General features: G+C 42.4%; 1 pseudogene across 1 annotated transcript; it reads left to right on the forward strand.

Annotated features, from left to right (window-relative positions):
* Positions 1 to 1137: 1137 nt before the first annotated feature.
* On the forward strand, positions 1138 to 7776 carry LOC112619424 (annotated as a pseudogene). Its single transcript, XR_003118220.1, has 3 exons — positions 1138 to 1292; positions 4840 to 6813; positions 7094 to 7776. The product of XR_003118220.1 is annotated as a thyroid hormone receptor-associated protein 3 pseudogene (transcript).
* Positions 7777 to 18185: the final 10409 nt, after the last annotated feature.

Below are 18185 nucleotides of genomic sequence, written 5' to 3' on the forward strand. Positions count from 1 at the left end.
CAGGTTTTTTTCCTTCATAGTGGTAAATAAAATAATAGTGTACCTTAAAACTGACAATGTCTTAGTTCGGATGAAATATGGCAATCCGCATTCACCCAGCTAAAGAAAGCATGGTATAAATTTCAAATTAAAATGCAGATATGTGAAAGGCAAAGAGAAAAATGGAATTTCCTGTCGAATGTAGCCGCTTTTGAACCCTCTCAGGAGCAAACAGCAATAACGAAAGCTTGGAGTGCTAGATGCAGGTCACTGCATATACCCTCTTTCTCATCTATGGCAATTTTGAGCATATTGCCTACATTTAGGATAATCTATAAGAAGCTATCTCAACAGTATGTGTTTTTTTGTTTTGTTTTGTTTTGTTTTTTAAGATGGCTGATTAGAGGCATTGTAAGCATGCCTCATACACTGAGAAGTACCAAAAAAGTGTGTAGACAGTCTTTTCTTCTTTTTTTTCTTTTTTTCTTTTTTTTGAGATGGAGTCTTGCTCTGTCACCAGGTTGGAGTGCAGTGGCGCGACCTCAGCTCACTGCAACCTCCGCTTCCTGGGCTCAAGCGATTCTCCTTCCTCAGCCTCCTGAGTAGCTGGGGTTACAGGCACCTGCCACCATGCCCAGCTAATTTTTGTGTTTTTAGTAGAAATGGGGTTTCACCATGTTGGCCAGGATGGTCTTGATCTCCGGACCTCCTGATCTGCCCACCTCTGCCTCCCAAAGTGCTGGGATTACAGGCAGGAGCCACCGTGCCCGGCCAACATTCACATTTTAAATATATTATCCAAGGTGGAACATGGGAGTTTGACAGAAAAAAAAAAATGATAGGAAACACTAAAATCTAGGAAGGAGAAGGAAAATGTGCAGCTTGTGTGGCTATGATTGGCCCCAAACTGGTAGTGAATTACTTAGTACAGCGGAAGGTGAGTGAGTGTCTTCCTGCAATTTACCTTCTCACTTGGGAATTGTACTATCCAGGCCATAGGAGAAACACTTTGACTCTCCCAAGCCCTGATTCTGACTTGGGAGCAGCCAGGAGACCGTGGGAAGGAACTCCAAGGAGGGAACACACCTTGGGTCTCACACTCTGGGACCTGAGGAGCTACAATAAAACACCATTCTTGATCCTTGCTTTTAGCAGACTATGCTCAGTCCTGGGAACCAGTGGCACCAGTCCCGGGCATTGGGGAAACTCAGGCTGCTGCTTCCAGAGCCGGGGCATGGGGCCAAAGTAGGAGTGTGGGGGCGGCTTTTGCAAACAGGACTGGGAAGCAAGTGTGCTGTGGGCTGCAGCTGCTGGTGCTAGATGTGGGCAACTCCTCCACTTGTCCTGAGCAAGACAAGAGTTGCTGCAGAAGCTTGGACATGGAACTGGGCAGGGGGCCCCCATGGCCCAGGGCTGAGTTCCGGGCTAGGCATGAACTACCAGGTCTGACTGAACAGCCAGGATGGGGGAGGGATCCCCCAGCTGCAACAGCCAGGATGGGGGAGGGAGCCCTACAAGCACTGGGGTATGAAAAGGATGAAAGTCCCCCAGCTGCTGGCCAAGGGTGGGGCTGCTGAGACTGCTGGAACTGGCCACCCCCACCACATGGTAAGACCTCACTGTAGTGCTGGTTGCCCCTCACCCAAGCATTTCTCCAGGGCCTAAGGATCACCCCACCCCACCCCCAACTCCTCAACACAGCTAGTCCATGCACTCATCATTGGGGAACCTATGTACAAGTTTGCCTGGTCTGGCTCTGCTTGGCTTCACTCCACCATCTAAGACAGAGTGCAGGATCCATGGTCCTGGGGGTTCCATAACCCAGTCCATCACCTGGGGCTCCTAAGCACTTATTCTAGGGGACAGAGGCTGGGCACAAAGAACATAACACTACCACCTCAAGCACCTGCAGGTACTTGCTTCTACCTGCAAGCACCACCTAGTGGCCTGGAAGCCAGCCCGCATGGCCCATTGCAACAACTGCCAACACAAAAGCACAGCACTTGGGAATCAGAAGAGCATCTCGCCACTACTGCTGCCACCATTGCCCACATCATGCAACTGCTCAGGAACTCAAGAGCCTGCTCACCCACCCAGTCCACCACTACCACAACCAGCATTGAGAAAGGCACCCAGAGGCCCAAGAATCAGCCTGCTTGGAACCACCAATACAAGTGTCAGAATACACTGCCACAGAGCACAAGGATAGACATACTGAGCCCCACTGAAACCTAAAGACAGACCAATCTGGCATTTCAGACCCTAGCACAAGTTCACCACAGCCTCCACCAATAACCGCACCCTAACACGCCAAGGAAACCACAGATACCACTGACGCTGTTTATAGCCAATGAAATTGTAGTAGTCTTCCCTACCCCATGCACCCAAAAGCAAAGCCAAAGGGTCCTACCCAAACAACATCATAGTCACATATTCAGGAAAAAGCCCCCTCAATGAAGGAAAATTCAAAAAATAAAGAGAAGCAAATGCTGTAAAGACATAAGAAACATGAAAAAGCAATATGACACCCTCATAGGAACATAATAATTCTCCAGCAATAGATCCTAACCAAAAAGCAATGCTCAAAATGCCAGATAAAGAATTCAAAATATTTATTTTTGGAAGTTCAGTGATGCAAGAGAAATATGAAAAGCAATACAAACAGCTCAAAAATCAATACAGGAAATAAGTGAAAAATGTATCAAAGAGATAAATATCTTTTTAAAAAAACAGACATTCTGGAACTGAAAAAGTCATCAAAGCAAGAACAAAATGCAATCGAAAGCTGCAAAAATAGACTAGGCCAAGCAGAATAGAGAATTTCAGAACCTGAAGACAAATATTTTGAAATAATCTGGTCAGACAAAAAATAAAGAAAAAATATTTTTCAAAAAATGAACAAAGCCTTTGAGATACTCAGGACTACATAAAGCAACTGAATGTATTAATTGTTAGTATCCCTGAGAGTAAAGAGAAATTGAAAGGCTTAGAAAACCTACTTAACAAAGTAGTAAATGAAAACTTCATAATTCTAGGAAGAGATTTAGACATCCAGATATAGGAGGCTCAATGATCCCCAGAAAATACAATGCAAAAAGTACTTCACCATGGCCTATTGCAATTCAAGCTGTCTGAAGTCAAAGTGACAGTACAAATTCTAAAATCAGCAAGAGAAAACCATTTTATCACCTTGAAGGAAACTCTATCGGACTAACAGCTAACTTCTCAGCAGAAACTTTACAGACCAGGAGAAAATGGGATGATATATTCAAAGTACTAAAAGAAAAACACTGTTAGCCAAGGATACTATGTCCAGAAAAATTATCTTTCATAAATAAGGGAAAAATAGTATTTCCCAGACAAGCAAAAGTGAGGAAGTTCATCACCTCTAGACCAGTCCTCCAATAAATGCTTAAGAAAGTTCTATACTCAGAAGCAAAAGATTATTAATAGCTACCATCATGAAAACACTCAAAAATATAAAAGCCATAGATAGAGCAAACAAACAAGGAAGAGGAAATACTCAAATGTTACCACTGTAGAATACTAACAAACTGCAATAGTAAATAATAAAGAGAGAAATAAAGGGAAAAAATAACATATAAAATTACCAGAAATCAAGTAACAAAATAACAGGAATAAGCCCTGATATATCAGTAATAACCCTAAATGTAAACAAATTAAACTTTCCATTTAAAAAAATATAGACTTGCTCAGTGGATTTTTTTAAATGACTCAAGTATAGGCTGCCTACAAGAAATTTGTCTCATCTGTAAAAACACATACAGACTGAAAGTAAAGGCATGGAAAAAGAAACTATATGCAAATAGAAACCAAACTTAAGCAGAGTAGTTATATCAGATAAAACAGACTTTAAGTCAAAAACAGTAAAAAGAGACAAAGAATCTCATAGGATCCAATATCTCATTATAGGATCCAATATCTCATTATGGATCCATAAAAGGATCCATTCAGTAAGAGGATATAAAAATTCTAAACATATGTACCCAAAACTGAAGCACCCAGATTTATAAAGCAAATATTATTAGAATTAAAAGAAAAGACAGACTCCAATACAATAATAGACAGGGATTTCAACACCCCATTCTCAGCATAAGACAGTTCATCTAGACAGAAAATTAACAGAGAAATATTGAATTTAAACTGTACATTAGACCAGAAGGACCTAAAAATCATTTACAGAACATTTCATCCAGTGGCTTTATAATACATATTTTTCTCATCAGCACATGGAACATTCTCCAGGTTGGACCATATGTTAGAACACAAAACAAGTCTCAACAAGTTTCAAAAAAATTGAAATCATATCAAGTACCTTCTCAGACCACAATGAAATAAAGCTAGATATCAATAGCAAGGAGAACTCTGGAAATGATACAAATACATGAAAATTAAACAATATGCTCCTGAATGACTGAATGAAAGAAATTAAGGAGTAAATAAAAAAATTCTTGAAACAAACAAAAATCAAAACCCAATATGCCAAAACCTACAGGATACAGCAAAAGCAGTGCTAAGAGGGAAGTTTGTAGCAATAAATGCCTACACCAAAAAAAAAAAAAGACTCCAAATAAACAACCTATTGATGCATCTCAAGGAACTGGAAAACAAGAACAAACCAAATCCTATATTAGTGGAAGGACAAAAAGAAAAATCAGAGCAGAACTAAACTAAATAGAGACATACACACACACAGACACACACACACACACACACATACACACAGGATCAGTGAAACAAAAAGTTGGTTTTTTGAAAAGATAGACAAAATCAATAAACCACTTGATATACTAACCAGGAAAAAAACAAGAGAAAACCCAATAAAATCAGATTTTTTAGGTCTGGTTCCAGATCATGTTCTCCAGCTCATAACAGAGAAAGAAACCACTCAAGAGTATATTGGAATCGGGATTTCCGAGGTCACAACAGAGGCTATAGAAGGCCCTATTATTTCCGTGGGTGCAACAAAGGCTTTTATCCATGGGGCCAGTATAACCAAGGAGGCTATGGAAACTACCACTCAAATTGGCAGAATTACCAGCAAGCATACAGGCCATTGAAGATTCCAGTCCTCAGCGAGAAGGTCCCCTTCACCAAGGTCCAGGAGCCATTCTAGAAACTCTGATAAGTCGTCTTCTGACCAGTCAAGGCGCTCCTCATCCTCCCGTTCTTTCCTCCAACCATAGCCAAGTTGAATCTTCTAAGCACAAGTCTGCAAGGGAGAAAAGGTCCTCTTCCAAGGATAGCTGGCCATGTCAGGCTGCCGGGGATAACCAGGGAGATGAGGCCAAGGAACAGACATTCTCTGGAGGCACCTCTCAACATACAAAAGCATCTGAGAGCTCGAAGCCATGGCCAGATGCCACCTACGGCACTGGTTCTGCATCAGGGGCCTCAGCAGTTTCTGAGCTGAGTCCTTGGGAGTGAGGCCCAGCTCTCAAAAGCCCCCTCCAGTCTGTGGTGGTGAGGCAGCGGTCACTCCATCCTACCCCCTGCCAAAACCTAGTCCTCCACTTCCCAGCACATCCCAGATGAGTTCAACTCTGCTGAGCGGTGCTGAGTATCAGCCTGGGACACACCAAGGTCAGTTCGACCACGGTTCCTGGGTCCCTGAGTCCATCCAAAAAGAGCCCTGTGGGTAGGAATTCACCATCCATTGGCTCCACATATGTCTCCTCTCAGAAGCAGGAGAGTGCTGCTCCAGGAGGAGCAGCCTATACAAAGAGGTATCTAGAAAAGCAGAAGACAGAATAGAAAAGACAAGGAACAGAAACAAACAAATACAGATAAAGAAAAAATTAAAGAGAAAGGGAGATTCCCTGATACAGGCTTGGGTGATGGAAAAATGAAATCTGATTCTTTTGCTCCCAAAACTGATTCTGAGAAGCCTTTTTGGGGCAATCAGTCTCACAAAAGGTATAAGCACCGAGATGACTTTGAGAAGCAGATGGCTGACTTCCACAAGGAAGAGATGGATGATGAAGGTAAGGACAAAGCTAAGGGAAGGAAGGAGTCTGAGTTTGATGATGAACCCAAAATACGTTTAAAGTCATAGATGCAAACAAAAACCAGGAGGAGGAGAAGTCAGGCAAATGGGAGGGCCTGGTATATGCACCTCCAGGGAAGGGAAAGCAGAGGAAAACAGAGGAGATGGATGAGGAGTCTTTCCCAGAAAGATCCAAAAAGGAGGACTGGGGCAAGACAACCGAAGGTGGGCACAGGGTCTTTGTACCTGAGAAGAATTTCTGAGTGACTGCTTACAAACCTGTCCAGGAGAAAAGCTCATCGCCTCCCCTAAGAAAGACTTCTGAGAGCCAAGACAAGCTGGAAGTGAAAGACTTTTCCACAGGGAAGTCTTCCTTTTCCATTACTCGAGAGGCACAGGTCAATGTCCAGATGGACTCTTTTGATGAGGACCTTGCAGGACCCAGTGGCTTATTGGCTCAGGAACACAAGCTTTGCCGAGATCTAGTCCATAGCAACAAAAAGGAACAGGAGTTTTGTTCCACTTTCCAGCACATACAGTCAGCTCAGTCTCAGCGTAGCCCCTCAGAACTGTTTGCCCAATGTATAGTGACCATTGTTCACCATGTTAAAGAGCATCACTTTGGGTCCTCAGGAATGACATTACATGAACGCTTTACTAAATACCTAAAGAGAGGAACTGAGCAGGAGGCAGCCAAAAACAAGAATAGGCCAGAGATACACAGAAGAATAGATGTTTCCCCCAGTACCTGTCTACAAGGCTGAGGGAAAATACAAAGATGATCCTGTTGATCGCAGCCTTGATATTGAACATCGTAAGAGATTTTTGTTTTCTTTTTTTTTAGACGGAGTCATGCTCTGTCGTCCAGGCTGGAATGCTGTGGCATGATCTTGGCTCACTGCAACCTCTGCCTTACAAGTTCAAGGGATTCTTGTGCCTCAGCCTCCCAAGTAGCTGGGATTACAGGCATGTGCCACCACCCCCAGCTAATTTTTGTATTTTTAGTGGAGATGGGGTTTCACCATGTTGGCCAGGATGGTCTCAATCTCCTGACCTCATGATCCACCCACCTCTGCCTCCCAAACTGCTGTGACCCACAGCGCTCAGCCAGGAGAGAGATCTTAAATGAGGTAAATCAAGAGAATCAGTGGATTCCTGAGACTCCAGCCCCTCAAGGGACAGCTCAGCTGAGAAAACAGAGAAAACTCATAAAGGATCAAAGACGCAGAGGAAGCACCAGAGAGCAAGAGACAGGTCCAGATCCTCTTCCTCTTCTTCCCAGTCATCTCACTCCTACAAAGCAGAAGAGTACACTGAAGAGACAGAGGAAAGAGAGGAGAGCACCACGGGCTTTGAGAAATCAAGACTGGGGACCAAAGGCTTGGTGGGTCCAAGTGAAAGGAGGTGGCAGAACTGGAGGAACCTTTCCATTTCGAGCCAGAGGAAGAGGCTGGTGCAGAGGCAGCTACTCTGGGAACAATAACAACAACAGCAACAATTTTCAGAAAAGAAACCGAGAAGAGGAGTGGTACCCCGAGTACACACCCAAAAGCAAGAAGTATTACTTGCATGATGACCATGAAGGTGAAGGCAGTGAGAAGTGGGTGAGCTGGGGCCAGGTGGAGGAGCCTTTCCTCGGGATCGGGTCCTGTTCACGTTCCAGAAATCAAGTACCAGCCCCAAGTTGGCCCAGGACAAGTTCAGTGGGGGAGGAAAGGGAGACTGAAGATGATGAGAGTGAGACAGAGAACTGAGAAGAGATGGAAAATTTACAACCCACAACCGAGTAGGGGCCACTCTTGACGGGATTCCTTGCCCAGGGGAGAGAGGCGCTGGGAAGATGGCTGGTGAGGAGCTAAATAGAGGAACCTCAAGAAGATTCTGAAAATCCTACCCCACCCCTCACCAGCCATGCAGATTGTACTACCATGGAAGGCATCCCTGGCACTGCCTCCCACTGGACAGAGGAGGCTGGCTGTGGAACCCAAGGGTTAGGCCCAGCTTTTGAGCAGAACACAACTCACTGGGCTTTAGCTGTTTTTCTCATTTGTCGTTGGTGTGTGGGGGTGGGGGCAGGGGTTAGGGCAGGAGAGCAATGCTTGGATTTTTGTTTCCTATTAGAAACCAACAGTTTTGTTCTGAAGTTCATTTCATCTGGAGCTAGGAAGACTAATTTGATGATTTTCAATCTCTTCTCCCCATCCTGATTTTAAAAGCCGTTCTTTTTTTTCTTTTTTTTCTTTTCTTTTTTTTTTTTTTTGGCATATGTAGTAATATTAGAAACATTTAATTTGGGAAACTTTGATTCTTAAAAGAGAAAACAAAGCATGTGAATAAACTTTGAAGTGTTCACCTCAGTTTGGGATCAAATTGCTTGGATCTTTGTAAAAACCAGTTTCGTATGTCAAGGAGGAGTTTAAGGCCTTTCTGACGACCTTGTGTTCCCCTTTTCTGCACAGCCATGTATCACCTAACCACACCCCACGTGCCCTTGAGCCCTATTTCCTGATTTCTTCTGGGATGGACTTCCCATGCTCCACCAGCAGCTCCAGTATCCCAAACTTTCTAGTCCTGCTGATCCTTCCAGCAACGGGGTGGAAACTGGAGGGCAGTATCTGGTCTGTTTTCTAAGAAACTTATGAGTTCTATTATCTTTACAAATGTAAGATGAAAAAATAATTTTTTCAATATTTTTATTAATCTTTTTATAAAATGAAAAGAAATTCATGATCAATTAAGGAAAGTGGTTATGGTTGGGTGGTTCATGGGGTTTTTTGGGGTCTTTAGTTAGTTTTTCTTTCTTTTTCTTTTTTGTCTTTTTAACTTTAAGGTGTTTAAGTTGAAGCATTCTCAGATGTTTGCGGGGAAAATATCCTCTTAAAATGGGTCCTTGTGCTTTTGCCTTCAAGGGAGATGGTCCTGGGCGAGTGAATCACAGGGCATTTATGCATATGTTATATGCAGACTGCCCCCACCTCTTCTCCTGAGACTTTCCTCTTGGGTTGTTGTGCTGCTTTCCTCTACTTTGCTACATTTCTATAGTTAAGTTAGTTTTACTTGAATGATTCATGTTTAGGGGGGAAATGAAAATCTCCCTTAAAATTTGTTTCAACTCCTCCTGCAAATAAAATAAATGAAGTAGTAGATTTTGTGTGTGTGTGTGTGTGTGTGTGTATAATACCTTAATAAATAAATTTAACCGAGGTGGTAAAACATCTCTATGAGGAAAACCATAAAACACTGATGAAAGAAACTGTGGATGACACAAACAAATGAAATACATCCCATGCTCATGGAGTAAAAGAATTAATATTGTTAAAATGACCATACTTCCCAAAGCAATCTATAGATTCAATGCAATTTCTATCAAAATGCAAACACCATTTTTCACATAATTAGAGAAATAATCCTAAAATTCATATGGAACTAAAAAAGAACCTGAATAGCCAAGGCAATCCTAAGCAAAAAGAACTAAGCTGATGGCATCACATTACCTGACTTCAAATTATATTACCAGGATATGGTAACCAAAAAAAACATGGTACTGGTAAAAAAAAATAGACACACGGATGGATGGAACAGAAAGAATACCCAGAAATAAAGCCACATATTTACAGCCAATTAATCTTTGACAAAACTGACAAAAACATACTGGGGGAAAGGACACCCTTTTCAATAAATGGTACTAGGATAATTGGATTGCCATATGTAGAAGAATGAAACTGGATCCCTATCTCTTACTACATACAAAAATTAATGAAAAAATGAATTAAAGACTTAAATGTAAGACCTAAAACTATAAAAATACTAGAATAAAACCTAGAGAAAACTCTTTCATATGTTGGTCTAGGCAAATAATTTATGACTAAAACCTCAAGAACACAGGAAACAAAAACAAAAGTAGACAAATGGAATTTAATTAAACTAACAAGTTTCTTCATGGGAAAAGAAATAATCAACAAAGCGAAAAGACAAGCCACAGAATAGGAGAAAATATTTGCCAACTATTCATCTGATGAGGGACTAATACCCAGAATATACAAGGTACTCAAACAACTCAACATCAACAACAAAAACAACAGATATTCCCATTAAAAAGTGGCAAAGCCTGTGCCCCATAAATATATACACCTACTATGCACCTGCAAAAATTAAAAATAAGGCCAGGCATGGTAGATAGCTCATGTTTGTGTACTTTGGGAGGCCGAGGCGGGCTGATCACTTGAGGTCAAGACTTTGAGACCAGCCTGGCCAATGTGGTGAAACCCTATGTCTACAGGGTTAGCCAGACGTGGTGGTGCACACCTGTAATCCCAAATAGTGGGGAAGCTGAGGCACCAGAATCACTTGAACCAGGAGGCAAAGGTTGCAGTGAGCTGAGATCACAATACTGCACTCCAGCCTGGACAACACAGCGAGACTCTGTCTCAAAAAAATTGTAATAATAATTTAAAACAATTTAAAAAATGGCTGGGCATGGCGGCTCATGCCTGTAATCCCAGCACTTTGGGAGGCAGAGAAGGGCGGGTCACCTAAGGTCAGGAGTTCAAGACTAACCTGGCCAACATGGTGACACCACGTCTCTACTAAAAATACAAAACTTAGCTGGGCGTGGTGGTGAGTGCCTGTAATCCCAGTGACTTGAAAGGCTGAGGCAGGACAATCGATTGAATCTGGGAGGCGGAGGCTACAGTGAGCCGAGATCACGCCACTGCACTCCAGACTGAGGGAGATCACACCACTGCACTCCAGCCTGGGGGACAAGAGCAAGACTCCATCTCCAGAAAATAATAATTATAAAATTAAATTAAATAAAAATAATTAAAATTTTTAAAAAGTGGCCAAGGGCATGAATAAATATTTTTTCAAAAGAAGACATACAAATGGCCAAAACATGTATTTTTAAATGCTCAACTTCACAAATCATCATCCCCCGTCAGATGAATAGTTTGCAAATAGTTGCAAATTAAAACCACAATGAGATGAAATCACCTTACCCAGTCAGAATAGCTATTATTAAAAAGACAGCAAATAACAGATGTTGGGAAGTATTTGAAGAAAAGGGAATTCTTATATGCTCTTGGTGGGAATTTAAATTAGTACAACCTACATGGAGAACAGTAGGGAGATTTCTCAGTCTGTTAAAGGAAACTAGCCAAAGGAAAGGAAATCAATTTATCAAGGAGATACCTGCACTTGTATGTTTATTGCAGCACTATTGACAATAGCAAACATATGGAATCAACCTAAATATCCATGAATGGATGGATGAATAAAGAAAATGTGGTATATATATACAATGGAATACTATTAAGCCAAAAAAAATGAAATTATGTCTTTTACAGCAACATGAATGGAATTGCAGGTCATTATCTTAAGTGAAACAAACCAAACACAGAAAGTCAAATATGATATACTCTCATGCATAAGTGAGTGCTAAAAAATATATACGCATGAATATAGAGAGTGGAATGATAGATAATGGAGACCCAAAAGGGTGGGAGGATGAGAGGGGGAGGATGATGAGAAATTATTTAATGGGTACAATATATAGTATTCAGGTGATGGATACATTAAGTCTCTGACTTGACCGCTACGTATAATCTATGCATGTAAAAAAACTGCACTTGTACCCCATATTATACAAATAATTTAAAAAGAAAGTATAGATTCAAGGTCATAAATGTGACAATTACCAAGCTGACATTTGGTTGGATTCCTATGACGCACTCCTCTGTTTCACAAGAACTGCCTTTGGGACTTAAATGTCAATAAGGGATCCAAGAGAGGAGTGTGAAAATTTTTAAACTTTACTGAGAATAATCTTTAGCATTTGTTACACATGTTAATCCCAGGTCCTCACCCCAGATCTTTTGATTTAGAAGCTCTGAGAGTGGTGGGTGATGAACAAGCTTTACAGGTGATTCAGATGCATACCAATGCTGAACTGCACGGCAGTGGTGGTTTTAGAGTTCTAGGCACAGTATGGCATGCACACTGGCTCATTGGTGGTGAGATATCCTTAGCCCAGTATGTGTTGAGAGCTGATCCCCACATGTCCGGATTCACCTGACTGCCTGCTCACACTGCTCAGTAGGCATCTCTTGAGCTCATAGCTTCTCAAGCCAACTCTGTTTTTCTGGTGATCTGTCTGTTTTCTGCCTTCTGTGTGAACTACCGATGTCCCAAAACCTGGGACACGTATGTCAAATGCTCTTAAAAAATACCTTTTCAATGAAAAGGAACTAAAGCCTAAAGTGTTTTAGTTAAAAAGAGTAAGGGGTCAAGAAAATTTGGATTAATACTTATTTATTTGCCAAATAATTTTCATTTTCAACAGCCACACAGAAGCTGCCTTTTTCGCTAGATGTGGGATTATAATCAATCCTAACACCCTCTGCCTTCACTCCATTTAATATCTATTATAAACAGTGGGTGTGATAGACTGAATAATCACCCCCACCAAAGATGTTGCTCTAGTCTGTTCAGGCTGCCACAACAAAATACCATGGAACGGGTACCTTATAGACAACAGATATTTATTTCTTACAGTGCTGGAGACTGGCAAGTTTCAAGTCACGGTGCCTGCAGATTCAGTGACTGGTGAGGGCTCGCTTCCTGGTTCTTAGATGCCTGTCTTTTTACTGTGTCCTCACGTGGCAGAAAGGCAAAGGTGCTCTCTGGGACCACTTTTATAAGGGCACTAACCCCATGTATGAGGGATCCACCCTCATGACCCGATTATCTTCCAAAAGCCCCACTCCCTAATACCATCACATTGGAGATCAGGTTTCAACATAAACATTCTCTCTGTAGCATATATCCATGTTCTAATCTTTGGAGCTTGTGAATATGCTACCTTATATTATCAAAAAGACTGTAGATGTGACTAAGTTAAGAGTCTTGAGAAGGAGAATTTTGCCTGGATTATCCAGGTTGGCCCAGTGTAGTCATAGGGATCCTTTCAAAAGGGAGGCAGGAGGATCAGAGTCAGAGAGAGAGAAGATGTAAGGATGGAAGCAGAGATCAGAGAGGTGAGAAACGCTATGCCACTGGCTTTGAGTCTAGAAGAAGGAGCCTTTAATTGAGGAATATGGAGTGCTGCTAGAAATTAGAAAAGGAAAAGAAAGGAATTCTCCCTTACGGCCTCCAGAAGGAACGCAAGCCTGCTGACATCTTGTATGTAGACCAATGGTACCCACCCAGAACAGTAAGATTATAAATTTATGTTGTTTTTAAGCCAAATTCATAATGGTTTGTTATAGCAGCAATTGAAAATTAATAGAGTGGGGTTTTAAATTATGTTTGTTATGACATGGCTTAAAATTCTCTGAGCAAACAGGAACCTTTGGGAGACCCAAGGGAGAATAATTTACATGGAGTCTGAGACACATTGACACTGATTTTTCTTATTTCTTGAAAGCAGATGGGATTAACCAACTATGACTTTGATTCTTAACAAATGCCAAAGTCTCTGGGCCCATTCCAGGAGATGAGCTGTATTTTGCAATCAAGCAGGAGAACCTACAAGTCTCCTTTAAAACTCACTTGTGTTTAAAAAGCATGCTTGCTTGCTTCTGGGATATGTATAGATTTCTGTTTAGTGGAAAGCGTACCCATCTGCATTCAAAAGAAGATACAAAGAAGCATGGCCCCTTAGTTTCTGTCCTACATGAGACAATGAAAGGGCTAAATAACCCGTAAGAATTCCTGGGTGTTGGCCAGGCGCAGTGGCTCCCAGCACTTTGGGAGGCCGAGGCAGGCGTATCACAAGGTCAGGAGATCAAGACCATCCTGGCTAACATGGTGAAACCCCTTCTCTACTAAAAAAAAAATATATAGAAAAAATTAGCCAGGCCTGATGGTGGGTGCCTGTAGTCCCAGTTACTCAGGAGGCTGAGGCAGGAGAAGGGTGTGAACCCGGGAGGCGGAGCTTGCAGTGAGCCAAGATTACACCACTGCACTCCAGCCTGGGCAACAGAGTGAGACTCCATCTCAAAAAAAAAAAAGAATTCCTGAGTGTTCATAAAGGGATGCTTTTTAGACTGTAGGCAATGCCTTTTGCTGTCTCATTCACTGTTCTGTGTCTTGCCCTTTCCTTCTCTCCTACTCATGTACCCCAATAAGGTTTTCCTGCACCAATTCTGAAGCTTTGGAAGACTTCAGATGATCTTTAACATCAGGAAAAGGATGGAAACTTTGAGGTAAAGTACCACATTGCGTCTGTTGTCTTTCAGCCCTACACTTCCCCTTTTATCCCCTTTTCTCACCAGCAGGGCAGAAAGCCTGCAAATTACATTTGTCAGACCTACTTTCCACCTAGCTTCCTGTCAGATGCTACCAATGGGAGGCTCTGGCAGGAGTTTGGAAGGTGAGAGTAAGGAAGAAATATTTTTTCTTCTTGTGCTTCTTGCAGAGGATGCAGCAACAAATGAGGAAGGAGTCTCAGCAGCAAAAGGTGGTAGCCATGGACAAATGTGACTTCTGGGTTTCTGCCAACTTTGTTCTAACACCACCACATTGTGTACTCTGAGCAACACCTCTTTCTCTTTGCTCTTTTGGACCTAGAGGTGATATCTGTTTCGTGCAGCTACTGATCTTTGAAAAATCTTACCTTCCCCTTTTTCTCCCCTGGCTCTTCTAACACCTTTACAATCAACTGCCTATTTAAAAACCTAGAGTAGCTTCTGTTTCCTGATCAGATGCAGACTGATAAGATTGCATCTTTCACCTACTTTAGCAAGGGACAAAGGGCAAGTGAAACATTTTTCTCATCTTTACTATCTGTGTTTTGGGAACTGCCATTTCGTTAGGATCAACAGAATCAGAGCAGGGCTTTCCCAGAAAGGGGAGGTGGCTTGAGTTTGGCAGACCGATGGCAAACCAGATTGGAAGCCAGTGTTCTTCCTTAGATACTCATGGTCGTAGGTTAGTTTCTCTGGACATACTCCCTGAGATGAGAATTCAGGAGTTAGTGACTTATTACAAGAGTGCTATTAAGAGATATCGGGAGAACCCGCCCCCAATATTTCAACGTAGGTTCTTTCTATTTTCCCTAAGTGTCAGCCGGCTGAGAAATAAAGAGAAAGAATACAAAGAGAGGAATTTTACAGCTGAGCCTCTGGGGGGTGACATTACATATCAGTTAGACCATGATGCCCACCTGAGTCGCAAAACCAGCAGGTTTTTATTAAGGACTTCGAAAGGGAAGGGGTTGTACAAACAGGGAGTAGGTCACAAAGATCACATGCTTCAAAGGGCAAAAAGGAGAACAAAGATCAAATGCTTCTGAGGCCAATAAAGATCACAAGGCAAAGGGAAAACCAAAGATCACAAGGCAAAGGTCAAAAATAAAAAACTCCTGATAAGGGTCTATGTTCAGCTGTGCATGTATTGTCTTGATGAACATCTTGAACAACAGAAAACAGGGTTTGAGAGCAGAGAACCAGTCTGACCTCAAATGTACCAGGGTGGGATTTGTTCCCCACCCTAATAAGCCCAAGGGTACTGCAGGAGACCTGGGCGTATTTCAGTCCTTATCTCAGCCACATAAGACAGATACTCCCAGAGCGGCTGTTTATAGACCTCCCCCCAGGAATGCATTCCTTTCCCAGGGTCTTAATTATTAATATTCCTTGGTAGGAAAAGAATTCAGCGATATCTTCCCTACTTGCACGTCCGTTTATAGGCTCTCTTCAAGAAGATAAATATGGCTGTATTCTGCCTCACCCCACAGGCAGTTAGACCTTATGGTTGTCTTCCCTTGTTCCCTGAAAATTGCTGTTATTCTGTTCTTTTTCAAGGTGCACTGATTTCATATTCTTCAAACACACTTGTTTTACAATCAATTTGTGTAGTTAACACAACTATAGTGGTCCTGAGGTGACATATATCCTCAACTTATGAAGACAACAGGATTAAGAGATTAAAGTAAGACAGGCATAAGAAATTGTAAGGATATTATTAGTATTATTTGTGAACTGATAAATGTCCATGAAATCTTCACAATTTATGTTCAGAGATTGCAGTAAAGACAGGCATAAGAAATTATAAAATATTAATTTTGGGAACTGATATGTGTCCATATTAAAATGAATTCTTCACAATTTATGTTCCTCTGCCGTGGCTCCAGCCGGGCCCTCTGTTCGAGGTCCCTGACTTCCTGCAACAAAGAGAAGCCTATAAAAGAATGAGGTAAGCCAGGCAGGATGAAGCCAAGCAGGGGAGAGATGCAGGTAAGGTCTCACAGAGGGTTGCTCCAGGATGATCCCCAGGGGAGCTTTGGAGCATAAGCTATGCCTTAGAGCTTTCCTGATCACATGGTCAGTTATTGTTTACAAGCTGCCTTAAGGACACATAAACTCCCAGGCAATTCTGACGGGTTCCAGTAGCCTGAGAACAGGCCCCTGAAGAAGAGTCCCAGGTACAGGTCTTTGGAAACAAAAATACACTGAAGCTGGGAAGGACTGCACAGAAAAGGTAAAAGGAACCCAAGGGCTTCTGGCCAGGGCACTGACAAGGTCTTCTGTATCCCTGTTTCTCACCACAGTGAAGTCACATTAATTCAAAGCTCAGTCTCTCCTACTTCATTCATTCAAGATGAGCCACCACTCTCAGGCACAGTGCCCTGGGGGTTAAGTGGTGAGCCCAATGCATGGTTACCAGACTCTCATATCTGGCAGCAAGACAGAGAATGCAAATCACTGAACAGAGTATTATACTATTATGGGACAAGCTCTGCAGTGGGGTGCAGGGCAGTCCACAGTGCCTTGGGAACATCTAGCTGAAGCATCTTAATCAGCTGGAGTTTGTCCTGGCAGTTTGTATAGGCAGAAGGAAACTTCCAAGAAGACAAATAATATAAACTGTTTTAGTAGGGAGGATCTCACAACTCTAGACTTTCCCAAGTGCTAGGGCTGAGACTTAGTTTCCTAAATGGTTCCTCTAAATATCATGGAGTCCAGCTTCTGTTTTGAGCATCTTATTAAGAGTATAGTATAACAATTACAGTTTTAGTCAGGGAAGCAGAGCCACTGGGATGTTACAAGGAAATGCTATGGTTTGAATGTCCCCACAAAGTCATGTTGAAACTTAATTGCCAATGTAGTGGTGTTGGGAGGTGGGACCTTTAAGAGGTGATTAGGTCATAAGGGCTCCACTCTCATGGATGGATTAATGCTGTTACTGTGGGAGTGGGTTAGTTATCACAGAAGTTTAGCCCCCTCCTTTCCTCTCTGTCTCATGGGCTCCCTTCCACTTTCAACCTTTCAGCCAAGGGATAATACAGCAAGAAGGCCTTCACCAGAAGCCAACACCATGCTCTTGGATTTCTCAGCCCCAGAACTGTGAGCCAAAATAAATATCTTTTCTTTATAAATTACCCAGTCTGTGGTACTCTGTTAGGGGAGCAGAAAACAGACTAAGACAGAAATGTATTAGAGGAATTAGACCTCACAACTGTGGAAGTTGCTGGAAGAGAAAGTTCCAGAAAGAGTTGGAGGGTCAGAGAAAAAGTTATCAACCAGTCTTCTTGAAGCACTGACACCAATAGCCAAGTTAGAGTTTGCAGAGGGGTCTCCAGCCTCTGAGGCAGATCTTGGTAGGGGAGCTCATAGAGAAGCCTATAAGCAGCTCTTCCCCTGTGGAGCTACCACCTTGTGGGTCCACTGCAAGCCATCTGGAAGTGGACCTGGAGCCAAAAATGAATCTGTTGGTCAGAAGAACCAGCAGGTGGGAAGATGAGCTATGGTCAATGCTTCACTTCTGCCTCCCAAGTTTTATACAAGTTCTTCTTTTGGCCAGCTCTATCCTGGAACCATAGAGGGAAGGGGACTCTGGGAAACTAATTCCCAGCTTAAACAATTTGATAATACAGCAATCCAGCACATGTTATTCTGGCTTTTAAATCAATCTCTGCAAAGTCCATGGTTAGAAGTGGGCCTCCTTTTGCCGGAAAATCCACAGCCACTGACGATGAAAGGCCCATGAGCACCAGGAAAAACTGTTGACACAGCTCCTCTGTGTGGGCCTCCATGATGTGTTTAATCAAATGTCAGCAGACAGTCTGTAGGTGGAGGATAAATATCCATGCACAGACTGGCTCTGGCCCTGGAAGGTGCTAGGCTGACTCCACACCTCTCCACATCACTACCCTGTTCCTATCCTCTCATCTTAGCACCCTTATCCCCAGCTTCCTTGA

Source organism: Theropithecus gelada, chromosome 2 (assembly GCF_003255815.1).
Source record: "Theropithecus gelada isolate Dixy chromosome 2, Tgel_1.0, whole genome shotgun sequence".
Lineage (NCBI taxonomy): Eukaryota > Metazoa > Chordata > Mammalia > Primates > Cercopithecidae > Theropithecus > Theropithecus gelada.